General features: G+C 49.3%; 2 long non-coding RNA genes across 3 annotated transcripts in view; one reads left to right on the forward strand and one right to left on the reverse strand.

Annotated features, from left to right (window-relative positions):
* Window positions 1–19441, reverse strand: part of LOC121816492 (uncharacterized) — a 251071-nt gene that overhangs the window by 185980 nt on the left and 45650 nt on the right. The window lies entirely within an intron of this gene.
* Window positions 12090–18823, forward strand: LOC105616860 (uncharacterized). Of its 2 annotated transcripts, XR_009596295.1 has the most exons (3): window positions 12090–12239; window positions 13651–18057; window positions 18146–18823. It is a non-coding gene; the product is annotated as an uncharacterized LOC105616860 (long non-coding RNA). The 2 variants fall into 2 exon arrangements; XR_009596294.1 differs by having other exon boundaries at window positions 12090–18057.

Below are 19441 nucleotides of genomic sequence, written 5' to 3' on the forward strand. Positions count from 1 at the left end.
CAAATTTTTTTAAAAAATCACTCAGTTACACAGCTTCACATCTTCCCTCATGAGGATCCCTCTCATCCTGATTTCCTGGTCCCCATCTTGCTACCACTCATGCCTCAAGACTCTGGCTTAATACCCTCTCAGCTGGGCGCCCTTCCCTACTCCAGCCTCTGCACCCAGATCCATGTGCGTGGTGCCTTTTTCATGGCATCAGGGTTTGCACCCTGCCCAGCTCCCCAGGAGAATGTGTGTTCCTCGAGGGCAGGACCAGTTCTCAGCTAGTGAGTGGGGTTCAGGGATTCATGCAGAGCTTGGCATACTCAAGGGGCACTGAGATGCTTCCAAAGGGCCAGAGAGCTTTGCCTTATATTCTTAGCTAGTTTTGGTGTCCTCTGAGTATACTGGACATTGTTGGTCTTTTATGTGGGCAACAAAGGGACTTTTTTTTTTAAGGAAATGGCATAAAGCAACTCATTAAAACATTTTGCTGACTGGTCTGTGGTACATTTCCTCTCCTGGAGGGAGGGGGAGGATACTGATGTCCCATCCATATCAACACTGAGGCCAGGGCATGCAGAGTGGAAGAACCTGAGGGCTTTGGAATGTCAGAGCTGGGCAAACCGAGAGTTATACAGCCCTACCAAGATAGGGTGGGGCTGGGGGCTCCCCTGGTAGCTCAGAAGGTAAAGAATCTGCCTGCAATGCAGGAGACTTGGGTTCAATTCCTGGGTGGAGAAGGTCTCCTGGAGAAGTGAGGGGCTACCTACTCCAGTATTCTTGCCTAGAGAATTTCACGGACAGAGGAGCCTGGTGTTTTTCGGTCCATGGGATCGTCAAGAGTTGGGCACAACTGAGTGACTAACACTTTCACTTTCAAGAGACGGGAAGAGACTTGCTCAAAGAGACTAGACACTCAGACTCCAAACTCCCAGGTGTTCTTTCCACACACCCACATCATCTCTCACAAACGCTGACTCAGAACCAAGCTGACTGGGCCTTGGCCTTTTCCAGCAGGTCAGGACGCAATATTTTTTGAAGGTGAAGGAAGTAGGGAAGCAGTACTTCAGAGAGAATAATTGTTCTGAGCACCCCAATTCAAGTTGATCTGACAAATTTCCCCAGAGGAATGAAAACGCTGTTCATAGAACAAAGCTCAGGGGGGAAAAAAAATGTAATTGAGTAACTGTGTTGATGGGTTAATTGAGTTGATGGAATAATTGAGTTGATGGATCAGACTTTGTAGTGTATGCTCTGTATTCTAAGGACTTTTTCTTGTTTTCTTAGTTTTACATGTACAGTCCTTCCTTCTACTGTGCACTGTGAAAAATCCACGATCGTGAACTCAGTGAGGTAGGAAAGGACTTGTGCAATTCATTTGCATTTCTCTGGCACTGACTCACTCACATTGCCCCCATCGTAGACCACGGGAAGAAGTGAATTACGCATGCAGTGGGGGAGATCGACAAGAGGACGGAGGAATGATGGCTGACAGATGCAGTGACAAAGGAATAAGGCGGCTGGGTGAAGGTGTGGGGCCTCCCCTCAGTGCTTCCCTTCCTGCCCTCTTCCTTCACGACCTCTGCCTCACCACCCCACAGCCATCATCCTCTACTTTTCTTCTCTCCTACTCTAAAGGCAGGATCGGATTGGTTGTGCCACTAGGCAGTGTGTCTACATGATCCAGAGGTTTCCCAGGCTCTTCTCATCTCCTGGAGAGATGAGTTTCTTCCACTATTGAAAGGACTTTCTTCTCCTTATCACACAGCTGAGCCAGTCCTCAGGAGTTTGTGACACATCTGGGGCTATCACCCAGACATCCTGCGAAAGAACAGACCTGAGACCCATCTGAGGACAGAGGTCCACTCTGGACCATGTCTGAGCATGTGACCCATAGTCTGATGCCAGCCTCCTGAGGCACCTTCCCCAGCGGAAGCAGATTCCTCCCTCCCCCCTCTCCACCCCAACCCTTTTAGCATTTTACATAATGTTCATTTCCCTAGACAGTTCCCGTCATGTTTATTTCAGGAACTCCAGCAATCACTATTAGTGTGACCTACATATTTTTTTGATGTCCTAGGTATGTTCTCCAATTATCATTAACCCAGTATGTTTTAAAAACCAGTCTTAAAAGAAGTAATTATAGCAGGGAACTAGTTTTGCTTTTTTCCAATCAACAGGAGGAAATAATAAGAGAAGAGTTTCAATCATGAGCTGAGAAATCTGCTTCCTAAGCAAAAATCCAGAAGAAAAATTGGTCACTTGGGAAAGAAGGAAGCAAAAGTTTCTTGATCCCCTACTGTGCACTAGATATTTTCACTTGTTATTTCCTACAATCCTCATAACATCTTGTAAAATAAGTATCAGATTTCCACTTTTATAGATGTGGGAGCTGAGGCTTAAAGAAATTGGAAATGTTTCCAAGGTAAAAAGACTAGTAAGTGCAGAAGCAGAGGTCTGAGCCATGCAAGTAACCTCTGTGGGTCCACAGGCTGGGCTGGAGGTTGCTTCTTGGCTAGGTCAGACTACCACTGTTCCACCACCACCTGTTTACAAAACAGCATCCTGCAGCTTGAGAGAAAGGGCCATTCTTCCTTGGCCTTGCCTCTTCCACTTCTTCACTGAACACAGTTGATTGGTCCTGGGTTTCGCATTCAACTGAAGCTGGACCAATCTGATTGGTCCAGAGTCCAATCAATCTGATTGGTCAAGATAGGGACATTCAGTCCAAATCCAGCCAATCAGAGATTTTGTCTCTGGGATTCTTGGCACTGGAACCAGAAACCAAACCCAGATCCTCACTGATACATGGCAGCAGCAGATGCAAGGCTGAGACATGGAAGCCAGGAGCAGTGGGCAGACATTCACTGGGGAAAGTGGAGACAAGAGGGGAACTGAGTGATGGCCGAGCCCCTGACGTGGGAAGTGCCCAAAGCCCAGCTGTGTCTTCATCTTTCCTATGATTTTTGGTTGTTCGGCCCTACTTGTCTGTGAGTTGATAAATCTCTCTCTGCCCAAGCTGGCTCTACTCGTACTTTAGTCTTGAACAACCAAAAAGGGCTGGGACTAAACTAAAGGTCCTGTGTGTACACTTCCTAGGCCTTAGCTGTAGATGTTAATAAGTGACATGGGGATCAGACTGAGCTGAGGATGTCCCTTAAGTCCACAACACGAGGGAGATTCACTTGAAAAGCTCTCCATTCCTGAAGACTGACTGTTGGTCCGTAAGGAATCTAAAGGGCTGGTCCCAACTCAAACTAGCTCAGCATATGAGCAGGAGCAAGGAGCTGAGAGATGAGGTGGCTTCACGGCCACAAGCAGCCCACAGGTCACCCTCAATCCCTCAGCCTCCATCCCCCATCTCTAGAATGAGAGAGCTGGCTAGATCAGGCTTTCAGCCAGTCACCTACCACCCTCAACATGGGAGCCAGTGTTTACACAACACTTATTTTAAAATGGGTTCACTTTGTTGTCCTTTATCTGTGAATAATAGATTTGATATGCCAGCCATATTTTTTTCCCCAACACACATTAAAATGCATAACGACTCAAATGAAACATGTTTGACTGTGTGCCATGAGAATCCCCTTGGGTTCCACACTCTGGAAAATCACGGAGCTGACGATCTCTAAGAAGCCGACGACTGTGTTGGAAGACGGTGATAGAAGGCCAGTCACTCAGTGTTCATTCAACCAGCATTGACACAGTCCCTGCTCTGGGCCAGCCCCACTGAGAAGCCGCAGTGATCCATGTAGCGTGAGCTCACAGTAAGTGAGCATTTATGATGGGCTAGACACTGTACTGAGTGCTTTATAGCCGTTAGCTCATTTTTATCCACTGAAAACTCCCACGAGGTATATATAACTAATTTCTGAATCTCAGAAAGGTGAATTATTCATCATTTAATCCCAAAGCAACCATATTCATTTTCTATTGCTGCCGTAACAAATTATCACAAATTTAGTGGCTTAAAACACCACACATTTATAATTTCATAATCCTCTAGGTCAGAAGTCCAACATGGGTCTCAACAGGCTGAGATGGAGGCGCCAGCCGGCTGTGTTCTTTTCTGGCAGCTTTATGGGAAAATCTGTTTCCTTACCTTTTCCAGCTTCCAGAGGCCACAAGATTTCTTGGCTTAAAACTACCTTCCTCCATCACGAAAGCTAGCATCACAGACTGCGCCCTTCTCGTGATGTCATCTCTGTAGTTCTCCGCAGCCAGACAAGTGTTTTAAGTACACATGTGATGAGATCGTCCGTCCTCCTCCCCCACACTCCGAGATGATTCAGAAGCATCTTCCCCATCCCAAGACCCCTACCTTTAATGACCCCTGCAATGTTTCTTTTGCCACTGAAGGTGACATACACACAGATCCCAGAGATTAGGGCATGGACATCACTGGGGCTCTGCCTATCACAGACGAGATTCAATCCTTTATCCCATAGTCTTAACCACTACCTTAAACACAGGCAGCGCTCAAGGGGCTTGTAACTTAGCGAGAGACAGACAAGTGACACAGAAAGCATGCCCGCCTGAGATTAGAGTCCACCTTGTTTTCTTGCTTACTGATTCTTTCTCTAACGAGGAATGTAGACTCCACGAAGGCGAGGGTTCCAATGCTCTGTGCACAGATGGACCTCATACGAGCCGCACTGACACGGCGGCCAGCAGCCGCCCTGAGCCCGGGGATGTGATCAGCCCCAAGTGAGATGTGCTGCAGGTGCCACCCACACAGCAAATTTCAAACCATAAAAAGAACGGAAAACATCAGACTAACATCTTTGTATTGATTACATGTTGAAGTTGGTAATATTTTAGACCTATGAGGTTAAACTGGAGAATTCCATGGACAGAGGACCTGGCGGGCTCCAGTCCATGGGGTTGCAAAGAGTCGGACATGATCAAGCAACTACACTTTCATGAGGTTAAATATATTATCAAAATTGATTTCATCTTTTCCTTTATACCTTTTTTAATGTACCTACCACAACATCTAAAATTACACATGTGGAGACTTCCCCGGTGGTCCAGTGAAACTAGATCCTACACGCCATTGTGAAGATTGAAGATCCCACGTGACTCAACTAAGACCCAGTGTAGCCAAATAAATAAACATTTCAAAAGTAATAATAAAATTAAAATAAAGTTACCTATGTGGCTTGCCTTATCTTCCCACTGGACAGCACTAATCTAGAAAAATACTTGGCACACAGCAGACACCCAAAACATACCAGCTGCCTGAACAGAGGGATAAAACAGCAGGAGAAAGTGGGCAATGAAGCCAGCACTTTCAGTGTGCAGTCTGGGTCAGGGAGTCACAGGCCACGAACCCCAAGAGGCAGGCAGTGGACGTGACGTGGACGTGCAGAGTGAACCAAGGTTTCCTGAACATCCAGGGAGGGTGAAGGTGAACTGCAGTCTCACTGTCACGGTAGAATCAGTGTAGGACTGACTGTAAGCTAGGAAGTGGGGCAGCTGAATTTGTTTGAGAAAGAGGGTTCTGAACTACAAAGCCTGGATGGGGAAGGGCGGGGAAGACAGGGAATCACACCGCTTTGAAGAGGAAGTAGTTAAGAAACAACATGAAGTAACTTGCAGGAAAAATGGAAAGGGACGGCTATATGTATTTCAGGATCAGCTGGGTAAGAAACAGTCACAAGGGAGTGGGTAAAGCAGTAAGTGGAAAGATAGCATCACCGGGACCCCCTCTGTTCTGCCCTGTGAGGGTGAAGGAACAAAGTCAGGCAGACCGAGGGCAGACAGCAGGAAGGAACTTTTCATCCTAGAGACCACGAACCCAGAGGCAGCTTCTACAAAGATGACGTGGATGCTTGCAAGCAGGGGCAGCACCGCGCTGGGCAGTAGGTTCTGGAAAGGTCAGCACTGATCTGACCAAGAGGAGAGAACCCACCTCACCAGGGCCTCCAAAGCACCAGCCAACATTTCCAGCACATCTGGCTCTTTATTACAGAACAGGGGGCAGTGCACTTCAGAAGGGAGGCCATCAGGTTCAGAGGCATCGGCAGCCTCATCTGCAACATGCCTGCAAAATGTTTCATGGAGCAGAAAGTGAAAGAAAGTGTTAGTCGCTCAGTCGTGTCCAACTCTCTGAGACTTCAAGGACTGTGGCCCGCCAGGCTCCTCTGTCCATGGAATTCTCCAGGCAAGAATACTGGAGTGGGTTGCCCTGCCCTCCTCCAGGGGATCTTCCTGACCCAGGGATTGAACCCGTGCCTCCTGTGTCTCCTGCACTGCAGGCAGATTCTCAGCCCACTGAGCCACTGGGGAAGCAGAAAGCTCACTTCAAAGGAAGAAAGCCTTTGCAGTGGCCACAGAGAAACTGGCATTTCCTCACCCAAGTGGGAGCCAGACCTGGAGCATGCACTTCTCACTTGTGTTCTGTTTTCTCCCCTTGGGTCCAGCCAGTTAATTTCAACACAGAAACGTAACTCACAAATGTGCAATCCATTCCAGTGGGACAAGGAAACCATGATGTGGGCTTCAGGAGAGAGGAAGCGGCCTTGTGAGCCCAGAAGGTGGGTAGGGGCTGACCTCACTCTGCACCTGGGGCAGCCATCAATGCCGTTCCTAGGATCCAGAGGAACCCCAGGTGCTGCCTGCAACTTCCCTGAGCCTCCAAATGCAGCCACAAAAGCAAGACTTTCCTGCACAAGTGAGGCTATAACAGAGCCAGAGAGAATTTTTTCATTGAAAAAGGCAGTGACTTCTAGGAACAAAGATGAGTTTTACATCCAGATTTACTTTTTCTCCCTTCCAAAATCCCATGGAAAGAACAGCAAATGGATTTTGAAAATAAAAGCACAACACCAAGAATGAACCCTGATATAAATTATGAGCTGAGGGTGGTGATGTGTTATGGGAGGTGCATCAGTCATAACGTGACAACCGCTTTAGTAAGAGGTGAGGAGGAGGAAGACTGTGTGTGTGGCGGGGGCGGGGAGGGTATACAGGAAAGCTCTGCACCTTTCTCTTTATTTTGCTGTGACTCTAAAGTTGCCCTAAAAAATAAATTTTTTAATTAAACAAAATAAACCATCAGACAAGAAGAGCATGAGCAAGGAGACAAGAACAAAAGTTATGAGACTCAGAAAACAAGTAGATGAGAAGTACCAGACTTAGACCCCAGGAGATGGATGCCTAGGCCTGCAGGGAACTGAGAACCAAACCCATTTACATAATGGGAGTCCCTGAAAGGCCTGGCATCCCGAAGCACTGGAGCCCTTCACGGGTCCCCCCTCGGCTTGTGGGATAAAGCAGGGAAGGGGAGCTGCATTCCAAGCAGGCCCCAGCCCCAGGTTCACCATCTGAGCTAAGACACACCTGCTCTGGCCTCGCAGCAGCCCACAGGGTCATTTTTTGTTGTTGTTATTTCTTTTTTAATTGAAGGATAATCGCTTTACGGAATTTAGTTGGTTTCTGCCATACATCAACATGAATCAACCACAGGTCTACATATGTCCCCTCCCTCTTGAACCGCCCTCCCATTTCCCTCCAGAGCCCTGCAAGGTCATTTCTTACTTCCAACCTCATTTTCCCCAAGTTTCTTTCTTTGAAAATGTTCAATCCTACAGGAAAATTAAAGGAAAGTACACTATGCACTCCCACACCCCCTTCATCGGATGACTATTATTTTACACATTTTCTGTGTGCGTGTGTGTGTGTGTGTGTGTAGACTCAGTGTATAGAGTATAAACCATCTGAAAGTAACTCCTAAAAATGAGGACATTCTCCTATAAAACCATGTAATAAAATTAACAATAAGCTTATAATTCTATCTAATGCATAACCCATGCTAAATCTCCCAAGTTGCTCCTAGGGAAGATGGACTGTCCTTTGTAGTTGGGTTTCTTTCTTTGAACCTAAAACCAATGAAGTTTCACACATTGTGTCAAGAGGTCCTGCTCCTTGGCCTCGTTTAATCTAGACTTCTTTTACTCAAACTGCAATTATCAGACCAACGCCTCAGGTATTGTTGGAAATGCAGAGGCTCAGGCCCAACCCCCCCCCAACCTTCTGAATCAAAATTTGCCTTTTAATAAGATTGCCAGGTAGTTTGCATGTACAAGGTTTGGAAAGCACAGCCCAGAGAGACATACGAGACACACACATAGATACACACACTCACACACCTATACACACAGGTATGCATGCACATCTAAATACATGCAAACACGCATTCATACACACTCACACATATACATACCCTCGGGCATACGTGTGTACATCCCCACACGCATGCAACCACACACATACCTACATATACACACAAATGTACACATGCACCTAGAGCTTTTCTGCTGCTCTTGGGCAATGGCTTTCTCTTTTGATTGGAAGGTCCAGGCCAGTGGTCTTGTGGAAAGACTCCACACTGTGCACTTGTCTACTTGTCCCCTCATGATTCCACTTGTCCCCTCATGATTCCATTCAGAAACCTTCCTGGCAAGACTGTTATGGAGAGGATGCCATCAGCTTCTCACTGTATCCCATCAGGAAGTCTATACCGAAAGGATTCCCCCCTCTTGGCGACCCTAGGCTTGATCATCAGTTAATGTGGTGACTACCAGGTATCGCCATGGAAAGGCCCATTCCCCCACTGCCCTCTGTAGTTAATCTGTGGGGTGATTCTTTGGAATCATGTTCATACCCTGCTCCCCAATGCCTTTCACCCAATAATTTCAGCGTCTCTTGTGGTCTCTTGCACTGAAGATTGCAAATTGTCAGTTTTCCCGTTTCTTCTGCCCTGCCTGTTGGCTTTCTTCTGTAAAGCGTTTCTCTCTTCTCCTCTCTCCTCTCCCCTCTCCTCCCTGGCTCCTATCTCTCCTGGAATACTATCAACCATGAACTCATGAATACTGTATCATTCTGTGTGATGCTCAAAAATTTTATACACAAGGGAGTCCATGGAAACCAGCAACCACACCTCTGCACTTCTAGCGGCTTTGCGACTTTGGACAAGTGCCTTAACTTCTCTGTTTTTCAGTTTCACCATCTGTTAAACAGATAGGAACTGACCTTCATAGGTCGGTGTCATTCACTGAATGACTGCATGTGAAACTCTGGCAGCTGTACCTGCCCCGTGATAAGTCCTATGTAAGTGCCTGTTATTAAATACTCCTGCTAGCTGTGTCATCAGCATCACCACCACAAGCCCAGCCTTTGGTACAATTCTAGAGCCCCATAGGCAGTTTGGAAAGGAAAGAATGGGGGAGGGAGGAAAGGAGAAAGGATGGAGTGAAAATCTGTAAGAGACGCGAGAATGTCGGGAAGTCCCAGAACACCTTCCTCCCCACCCACGCTCCCTCCCTCTCCAACACATGACCATGTCCTAGACCCCATCCAGGCCGCCCCACTGCTCCTGGAAAAATATTTGGTTAACTGAACTAACACGGGGCTGGTAGATAAACCCGAATGCTAGTTGAGGAGACATGTGCTCTTTCCCATCTGCTGCCTTGCAAACAATGCTAGTCTTATTATTTCAAATGACAGGCAGTTCTCTCTGTAAACTTGCTTGTCGTGCCAATTCCGCTTTTATGTAAGTGTGTATCTCGTTTCATTTTCCTCTGCATACAAGGCACTGATGCAAGGCAGCTACACCCCAGGTCTGCTGCACTCCCCAGAGGATGTCCTCAAACAAGTCTTCAGTTCCTTGACCTCAACAGGCCCCTTGGTCCTCTCTGCAGAGACCGTGAAGAGCCTCTGAAAGTTGAGGGGAAGGGATGGTAAGAGAGAAAGCAAGAAGACAGCAAGTGGGTGCCTGTTGAAGCAGGTGATAAGTATGTGAGTTGCTTGTAATACTTTCTCTAATTGCCTGTATTCGGAATTTTCCCTAAGTTGAGGAGAAAGCCTCTGAGAATTGAGCATCTCCTGGAGGAGAAGGGGACGACAGAGGATGAGATGGCTGGATGGCATCGCAGACTCGATGGACATGAGTCTGAGTGAACTCCAGGAGATGGTGATGGACAGGGAGGCCTGGCGTGCTGTGATTCATGGGGTCGCAAAGAGTCAGACAATAACTGAGCGACTGAACTGAGCTGAACTGAACTGAGTTTTACAGGATGAATAGGAGTTTCTGATTCAGTGAGACTCAGAGGAACAATCCAGGTAGAAACACATATTACAGAGAGCCCACAGAGAGGAACAGCCCAGCAGAAGTTGGTTCTGTCTCAACTTTAACCAGTGAACTCTAATTCGATGCTGGTACTACCCACCCAGTTACTGCCGAGCCCACAAGATAAGCAGTCCTCCTGACAAGAGATGCTCTCACTTGAGACCCCCAACTGCAAGTGGGGTCCCCAGGCCATCCATGTTTCTGCCCAGCCAGTTTCAAAGTGGGGGAGAGGAGTGTTCCCATGTCCCCCTCAGGGTTGATGATTCACTAGAATGGCTCACAGCACTCAGGGAAGTGCTCGACTCATTACTACAGTTTATTATTAAAAATACAGATCATGACCAGCCGAATGAAGAGACACACCAAGCCAGTCTGGGATGGGAGGGACCTGAATGCCGAGCTCCTATGTGGAACTCTCCCGGTAGAATCAGAATGCATCACCCTCCAGGCACACTGACAGGCTCCCCAGCCAGGAAGCTCCACTGAGCTTCAGTGTCCAGAGTTTTTACCAGGGTTTTGTTACAGAGGAATGATTAATAACTCAATCCCCAGCCCCTCCCCACAGCTCAGAGATAAGGCTCATTCAAAGCTCCAACCCTCTAATCAGGCAGCTGGTCTTTCTGGGGACCTGTCTGCATCTTGAGTCATCGCATTGCATTAGCATAACTTAGGTTTAGTTCAAGGAACTCATGAATTACAAACAGACTCCCATCACTTGGGAAATCCCTAGGGTTTCAGAGGCTCTGAGCCAGCAACCCAGGGTAAAACTGGAACCAGTTCTCCGTTATACAACGAAGGTACATGCAGGTGGAGAACACAAAGCAACAGGCAGACACTGAGGACGCACTCCGGGCCTGTGCCGTGCTGAGCGCTCCATGCGCACTGCAAGGCGTGTGTGCAGGGGACACGAGAAGTGCCAGAAAGCAGGAGTGGCAAGCAGGGATAGAAACAGAGGGACAGAGAGATGGAGAAAGAGAAAAAGCAGGAAGGAGGGAGACACAGAGGCAGGAGGGATGGAAAAGGACAGAAGGATTTCACCTCCATTTTACAGGAGGCTGAGTCCCAGAGAAGGCGACTGCCGAGTCCATAGTCGCATGAGTATTAGAGGGCAGCAACAAGATTCAAATCTAAGCCAACTGGACTCCAACCAGTGCTTTTTCAGCCTGGAGCAAACATGTAACAAAGGTGACGAGACTTCAGTAGAATGAAGTCTCATGAGAACAGAGTGAGACTTCATTCTATTGAAGGTTTGCAGCCAGGGAGGACAGTTAAGACATGCGCCCACAGCTCCGTGGGATGTGGACAGGAGGACAAAGGGAAGTGGGAGAATAAAGAGAAAAGATGAGACCAGATGAGTGAAGAGGAGGCCTAAACTGGAGGAGTCAGGGAGCGCTGGGGTGGGCACAAGCGATGAGCTGCAGGCTGACCACCTCCCATGTGGGGGCAGGAATATTTTCCCTGCCACCTAGACACAGGTGGGCCCACTGTGCCATACAATACCCAGCCTCTGCTTTTACATGTGCCTGTCAGACAATTCCTGCCTTTATGCAAACCCACCTGTACTTCTTTTACCATCCCTGACGTCTCTGGAGCAGTGAGTCTAACCGGTTCCCCTTTCCACTTTACAGTGAGCAGGAGACCTTCCTACAGTCAAGAGTCAACTGGCACTTTGCCCCACCCAGAGTTGTTATATGACATCTATAAAGAACCTAGAAAAGAGACTTGAGGCTTCTGCACAACATCCTAGACAGTACAGGCAGCGTATTCATGGGCAGCCCAGCACTTCTATGGAGAGCCACACCCCACCCTGCTTGGGGTTCTAGAGCCTATGCTGGAGACAGTGCACCTCACACACACTTGCTGAAGTGAATAGGCTTATAGCTAGGTTCAGACAAACTTGCCTCTTTATCCCCCAGGGGCAGTGATTGGTCCAAGTCAAGCCAATCAGAATCCTTCCTTGGAAGTAAAGGGCAGTCCTGTTTCTATTTGGGTTTCCACCAGTCACATTCTCTGCTGCTGCTGCTGCTGCTGCTGCTGCTGCTAAGTCGCTTCAGTCATGTCGACTCTGGGTGACCCCATAGACGGCAGCCCACTAGGCTCCTCTGTCCCTGGGATTCTCCAGGTAAGAACACTGGAGTGGGTTGCCATTTCCTTCTCCAATGCATGAAAGTGGAAAGTGAAAGTAAAGTCGCTCAGTCATGCCCAACTCTTAGAGACCCCATGGACTGCAGCCGACCAGGCTCCTCCATCCATGGGATTTTCCAGTCAAGAGTACTGGAGTGGGGTGCCATTGCCTTCTCTAAAGAGGTGGAGAACACTTACGCAGCAGCACCAAGAAGGCATAAAGGCATGGCGAGGATGGGAGAGACAGGTGACAATGTCTGAGAGGCCCTGGCTCAATCCCCGACTTTCCAAGTTATATGAATCAATTATTTTTTCTTTCAAGATAGTTTGAAGCAAGTTCCTGTCCCCTGATTCCATAGAGGGTCTGCTAATTCGTGATACTACTTTGAATCAAACATTGCACCATCTTCACCTTGCCCCCCAGCTTTCTGGCAGCTGGGGCAGGGTTCTGATCCATTTGTTTACTATTGGTCCAGGCCTGCGGAAAGAGACCTGGGTGCTACAGGGTTTAGAAACTTCGGTGTGTTTGGGAATGCATGTAAGAATTAAAGATTTTAAAATTTAAAAAATAAAAACTAAAAATTAAAAAAAAAAAGAAACTTCGGTGAGCAGCAGGCTGGCAGTCGGGAAGGGTCCCACATCTCCGCATGAAACCCCATGCAGAGTCCTCTTTCAGAGAGGAGGCCCAGGAGAGCCAGTCTGTGGAAGGTCGGTGCTCTGGCTTGGATGAAGGGGATGGGGCTGCAAAGTGGCTGTGAGTAAAGAAACTGAGAGTAAGGGGAACATCTAATAGGGCAGCAAGGGGTTCAGCAGGCAATGAGATGATGTAGCAGGACCCTGGACTAGACAAGAGAAAACAGGAACAGTACCTTTCTGCTAGAAGGAGCACAGCTGCCCCAGAATTATATGTGCCAACTTTTGTCCCCAGCTCCTGGTAGAGAATCCCAGGCCATGGTTTTCATTTATCATTGTTGTTGTTAATAACTAGCAGCAGCAGCAGCAGCAGCCACAGTGAATTTCCAGTGGACTGTGGGTGCCAGGCAGTGTGCTCACAGCCTCTGTTAATGTCTGATTCATTTCCTGTTTAACTCGGTCAGATGAGCAGCAGTAAACCCATTTCACAGATGAGGACGCTAACATTTAGAGAGGTTACCTAATTCATTCCCAGCTTCTCAGCTTGTAAGTAGTAAAGCCATTACACAGATCAGAAAACTGAGGCCCAGAGAGGGAAAGTGACTCGCTCAAGGTCACACAGCAAGTCGAACTAGCAGAGGGATGCCAACTCACACTCCAGTCTCTGGGTACTCAGCCCTGTGCTCTTCCCCCTGCACACCTGGACTGTCTCAGCAGCACCAAAGGCACACCATCCAGGGAACAGGCTGGACCACTAGGCTGTTCTGCATCCCCAGGTCCTTCCATGAGGATGGAACCTAACGCCAAGGAGGGGTACCTTCAGGGAAGACGAAACAGAAGCTGTAAACGGGCAGTCCGTGGGCTGGTCAGAAGTGTTTCTGTCTTGCCTGCAGAACGGCATATGAACTTGATTCAACCCTTTAAAATTGAGAGATTCCACATACAAACCTGGGCTATAACACAGTGGTAAATTCCACCGGACCCGGACTTGGGAACAGAGTATCAACCAAGCACAGTGAGTGAAGAACCACACAGTTCAGCTTCCCGCGCTCTGTCTCCATTCAGAAAACTCTTTGAGGCTTCCCTACTGTGTTCTTACGTAGGATCTGATGGAGGGGAGAATGACGCAGCCCCTGCATCTTCAAGTATTTCCTGCAACAATCAGGATGGTTTTCTGCAGAGCTGCTGTGTGTAACAGACAACTCCCAGCTCCCAGCGGCACGGCAGTGTTAGTTGCTCTAATGTCTGTGGACTTCAGGGGAGCTCTACATCTGGCTTTGCTGGGTGAGAGGTGAGCTCCAGTCTCCACAGCTGTCTCTAGGACCAGCAGTTCATCTGGGCATCCCCTTCTTCTAACAAATGGCAGAAGTGCAAGTCTGAGGGAAATCACACAAGCACCATGAGAGACCCCGCTTTTGTGCATCTACATGCATTTCGCTGGCTAACACCCCATGACCACACCCAGAGGCAATGGGGCAGAGATAAACACACCACCTTCTCTACAGAAAGACTCCCAGGGCAAGGGGTGTGGGTGTATAATCCTATCACAGGGAGGAAGTGAAGACTCAGGACTAGCCAATCTACTATACTCATAAGCACTACCACACTCATAAGACAGTAAGGAGATCACACCAGTCAACCCTAAAAGGAAACCAAGCCTGAACATTCATTGGAAGGACTGATGCTGAAGCTCCAATACTTTGGCTACCTGATGCCAAGAGCCGACTCACTGGAAAAGACCCTGATGCAAGGGCAGGAGAAGAAGGGGACGACAAAGGATGAGATGGCTGAATGGCATCACTGACTCAAAGAACATGAATTTGAGCCAACTCTGGGAGATAGTGAAGGATAGGGAAGTCTAAGGTGCTGCAGTCCAGGGGGTCGCAAAGAGTAGGACACGGCTTAGCAACTGAAAAACAACACTCATGAGGAATCAGCCCTTTCAGTCACTGCTTGCCACTCGGTTGGGCCCTGCAGGAAAGGAGGACAGACACGATGGGGTGGGTTGGAGTCTGTCTGCACTACGCCAGAACAGTGTGTTCAGGGCTAAATAGAGAACAAGAGGCCACAGTGGAAAATGCACTGGAGAAGGGAGCCCACACCTTGGCCACTGGAAAAGAAGGAAAGCGGTCAGGTTTGGTGATCCTGGGACCTGTGGCAGGAGGGAAGTGTCAGAGCACAAAGCACTTCACCGGAGAGCCGACAAGGCTAACAAGGAGGAGGACCGAGGAGGGGGCCCCGCTGGCAGGCAGCATCACGGCACCAGAAGCACTTCACGCTAATTGGCTTGCTTTGGCCAATGAGTCACCAAATGCAGGGATGGAGCCCAAGACCAGGGAAGATCCTGCAAACATCAGGTCAGGGCTCAGAGGAAAGCCAGGCGCTGGGCAGCCAGCCTGATCAGACTCTGCCGGGATCTCTCTGAAAACCTCCTCCAGCCTGAGTCACTGAGGCTTTCAAACCTTGGTTTTAACCCACTTCAGTCCTCAGGCTTTCCTTGAGAGAAGTTCTACAACAAGAAAGAATAGGAAAGAAAAGGCAGAGATTGGAAAGGTTTTTACAAATACACAGACCAGGTCCTTTAACAGCAGGGAATTCCTTGGTGGGCGTGATTCTCCGGGGCTAGAAAGAAAGGCCACCCCAGCCCTCTCTCTTCAGAGCAGCCTGGCAGAAGCTTTCATAGCAACACCCTGACTTCCTTGGCAACACTGATTGACAAGAAGTGAACTCCATCAGCATTTATATGCCTCACATGGGGCTGTGGTGGCCTGAGATGGAGAAAGATGCTTCTCTCCACCAAACACTGGCCCCTGAAGCCAAGGAGTCACACTAACTCCAGCCTTCAGCAGCCAAACCAGCTCAAGCACGCGCTTGGGAGGAAAACACATAATAAATGTCAAAGCTGAGCTCAGCTCCTGGAATGCAAAGTCACCAAATCGGTGCAAACTCATGAGAAGAGCAGAAATGAATAAGTTCACTTTTAAAGTTTTACAGATGCGGAAACTGAGGCTTATGGATTCAAGCAGTTCCTTAAACACAAGCTGTCCTCCTAACAACTGGAATAAATAAAATGAGGACTTTGGGCCAGATCCTATATTAAGGACCACGGCAGCCGCCAGTCCCTGCTCTTACCTTTGTAAGGGTAGGGCCCCTGCTGCCTCCTCTGCCTGCTCACCCTTCGTCCCTGCGCCATCCTTTGCTGGTCCCGGTCCTATGGCTCCTCCAAGACTCAGGCTAGGAAGTACCTCCTCTCGGAAGCCTAGCGGATCTCCCCTCCTCACCCTCCCAACCCCTGCCCTGTTGGACTCTCCTCCTGAGCTCCCCAGATGCCTTCCTTTCTCATTCCAGAAATGAGGTAATGTGTCTGTCTCCTTTTCCCCACCAGCCTGTAGGAGTCAGGGACTGTTTATACTGTACTAACACCAGAAGCACAGACCCTTGTGCAGTCCGTGCTGTGGAGTAGAAGCTCCGCACTGTGTGGAGCAGATGCCCGGAGGATGCACGCGTGAATGAATGGGGGATGCTTACTATGCAGATGACGAAGGGCAGACTTGGTAAGTTGTGAAAAGCAGACCCCCTGCCCAGAGCAGCTACAGCCAGCGGTGGGTGCTCAATAAAACTCAGTTTGAATACAACTAAAAGGCCCAGTCTGGACCCCCAGGTGGCTGAAGGCATCCTCACAATGCCCAGGGGAATCTGACTGTGAGTGCCGTTAAGCACATCCATAAATCCAGCCGCATCTCTGGGCCTCGGCCCAGAGGAGTTCATGCACCCACAGCCGTGGTCCTGCAAGAATAATGAGGAGGGAGGAAGAGTCATCAAGGGAGGACAGTGGAATAACACAGAAGCCATCAGGGATCTACCAGGGCCGTGGGGAGCCCTGCGCACCCCGGGCAGGGCTGGAGGAAAGCAGAAATCAGGAGGGCTTGTCAGAAACCGATGACACTGGCAGAAAAGCCCAAGGTTGGAAGAAGGGGCTGTTTTTCTCCAGATGACATCCAGGTGCTTCCGAGGGGCCATTACGATGATGCACAGCTGGGGGGGTGGGGCACTCAGAGAGGCTGCCTCCTCTTGAGGACAAAATATTAAGCCATTGGTCAAACTTAAACACCCTCCCATCAGGAGACCGGTTGGGGATGAAGGACTGTGATTCTCCATCATCTGCAGCTTAAGCACCAGCCCACGAGGAAACGACAAGGGGAGCTCATTGATGAAGAGGCTCAGGTGAGGTGTGGGATTTAGGGAGGGACTGTGACAGGGAAGGCCACGGAGCCATCATCAGGGGGCCACCAACATTACAACCCCACCCCAGAACAAGGCAGTGAAAGGGGACAGAGTTATTAATGCTCCAATGGTCTAAATGTCCACTGGTCCCAGCTGCTGATCCATATCTCAACAGCACTAGCTACTGCGAACTGAGTCCCTCCCACGTGTTAGACGTGTTGGACTTTGGTCCTCATTTCCACCAAGGAAGGGGCCAGTACTCCCATCTTAGAGACACTGAGTCACTGGGTCACAGGTTGGCCCTAATAACTGGCCCCACATCACACATCCAGGAAACATTGGGAAGGGGGGAGGCTGGGATTCAAACCCATGGATCCACCCCAAAGCTCATGGTTGGCCTTTCCTCGGCTCCCACTGGCTGGCTGCTCTCATCACACATGCCCCCCACTGATTGTCAGGGAAACTGTGCGAGGTGAGAGTGGCCATCTCCATTGTGCCCACCAAGAAACAGTGGGTCTGAGGGGCGATGAGAAGGGTTGTATGCTTTCTCCCTACCCCAAGCCAGGAACCTGGCACACCCTGACCCTGTGGACAGAGCAGCCAAGCCCTCAAGGTGACGTGGATGACGGAGAGAGTGAACTGCTCTAACCGGGCCTCAGTCCCACTTTCCCTGCCTCCTCCATCACTCCAGGCTGGAATTTTTTTTTTGGGGGGGTGGGCAGGGAGAGACCCTACTCTTGTAGGACACCAAAGCTGGCCATCTCTGTGTCTCTCTCTCCCTCCATGTTTGCACACAGAGGAAAGAACACGTGACTACACAGCGAGAAGGGGACCATCTGCAGGCCACATCAGGCATCGACCCTGCGGGCACCTGGTGCTGAACATCCAGCCTCCAGAACTCTCAGAAAATCCGTTTCTCTGGGTCAAGCCACCGAGGTGGCGGGTCCCGCGATGGCAGCGTGAGCAGACCCTAAGCTCCTTTCAAGGATGGCTCTCCTTTGGCCTGCTAGGTTCTTGTACCCCCTCACACCCTCTTGCTCTCTTCAGATCACCGCCAGCTTCTCTGGCTCCATCCTGCTGATGAGGCTGCCACTGGTACCTGGTCTCTGCCAGCCGCGAGGGCCTTCCCTGTTCCCGGAGCCGAGGGGAGGAGGCACTCTGCAGCCTTTCTCAAGCCTCTCATGCTGCTACGGCATCAGTGGGCACATTCCTCATGAAGAGCCTGGATGATAAGGGGGACCAAGGGTGCTTGGGGCTGGAGGGGTTCAGGAGAGGCTGGTCACAGTGCTGTGTCCCTGTCACCAAGATGCGGCCATTTCTCAATGCAGAGGTCAGAGAGTCACCAGACGCTAGAACGACAGGATAAAGCAGATATAACCTGGACTTGACTTCTGGCCCTGCCACTTGCTGGGAGATTGGTCATCAGTGGGGCTATGCACCAGTCTCCTGGCACCCTCGTTTCAGACAGGTGGTAAGATTGATCTTCTCGCCTCCTGGAAGTTGGGTGTTGCCATACCACTTGCTGTGGCCAATGAAATCAAAACTTCAAGGACCAGTGCCTGCTTCTCTATATTTTCCCCCACCTTCCGACAAGGTTCTAGGTGGTGGTTGCTCCATCAGGCTGGGTTCCTAAATGAGAAAAACAGCAAGAGGCAGACCCCATAACTGTCCCACGATGGATATGTAGAGTGAGCAATAAATAAATCTCTGTTTTTCAGTCACAAAGATTCAGGGGCTGTTTGTTTGTACAGCATAACCTGGCTCATCCTGACTGATACAGAAGCCCTGACTAAATGAGTCTCCTTGAGACTTCATTTCTGCACCTGTAAAGTGCAGATAATAGTGTATCACTCACAAAGTTTTAGAGAGAGAATATACCCCATGCTTTCTACACAGCAGGCCTCTGACAAATGTTAGCTCTCCCTCTTTCTCTTCTCTGTACTGTTCCCCCCCAGATCCTTGAAGACGGGATTCAATGTTCTCAGGCAAAGCTCCTTTAGGACAGATGCTGTGACATCTCCTTACGACCTTGTACTGTGTTGGCATCACAGCTAATACTCAGTAGATATGTATTACTGAGCACCTATTCAGCAACTAAACTGACCAAACTGTTACCTCTGTGCTGGGAACCAGATTCCCAGGTCTCTGATCATCTCTCCTGCTTCTCTCCTTCCAGGATACACATCTTTCCTTCCAGATCCAGACGGCACATAATCCTAGACTCTCAGGGCTAGAGAGTCTAGGGGCTAGTAAGTCCCCTTCTTTCATGCAGCAGTCAGATCCCCTTAGCAAGAGCCTTGCTGATTAACCTCTCCATCTCTGCCAAGACACTTTCAGCAACAG

This window comes from Ovis aries, chromosome 14 (genome assembly GCF_016772045.2).
Source record: "Ovis aries strain OAR_USU_Benz2616 breed Rambouillet chromosome 14, ARS-UI_Ramb_v3.0, whole genome shotgun sequence".
Classification (NCBI taxonomy): domain Eukaryota; kingdom Metazoa; phylum Chordata; class Mammalia; order Artiodactyla; family Bovidae; genus Ovis; species Ovis aries.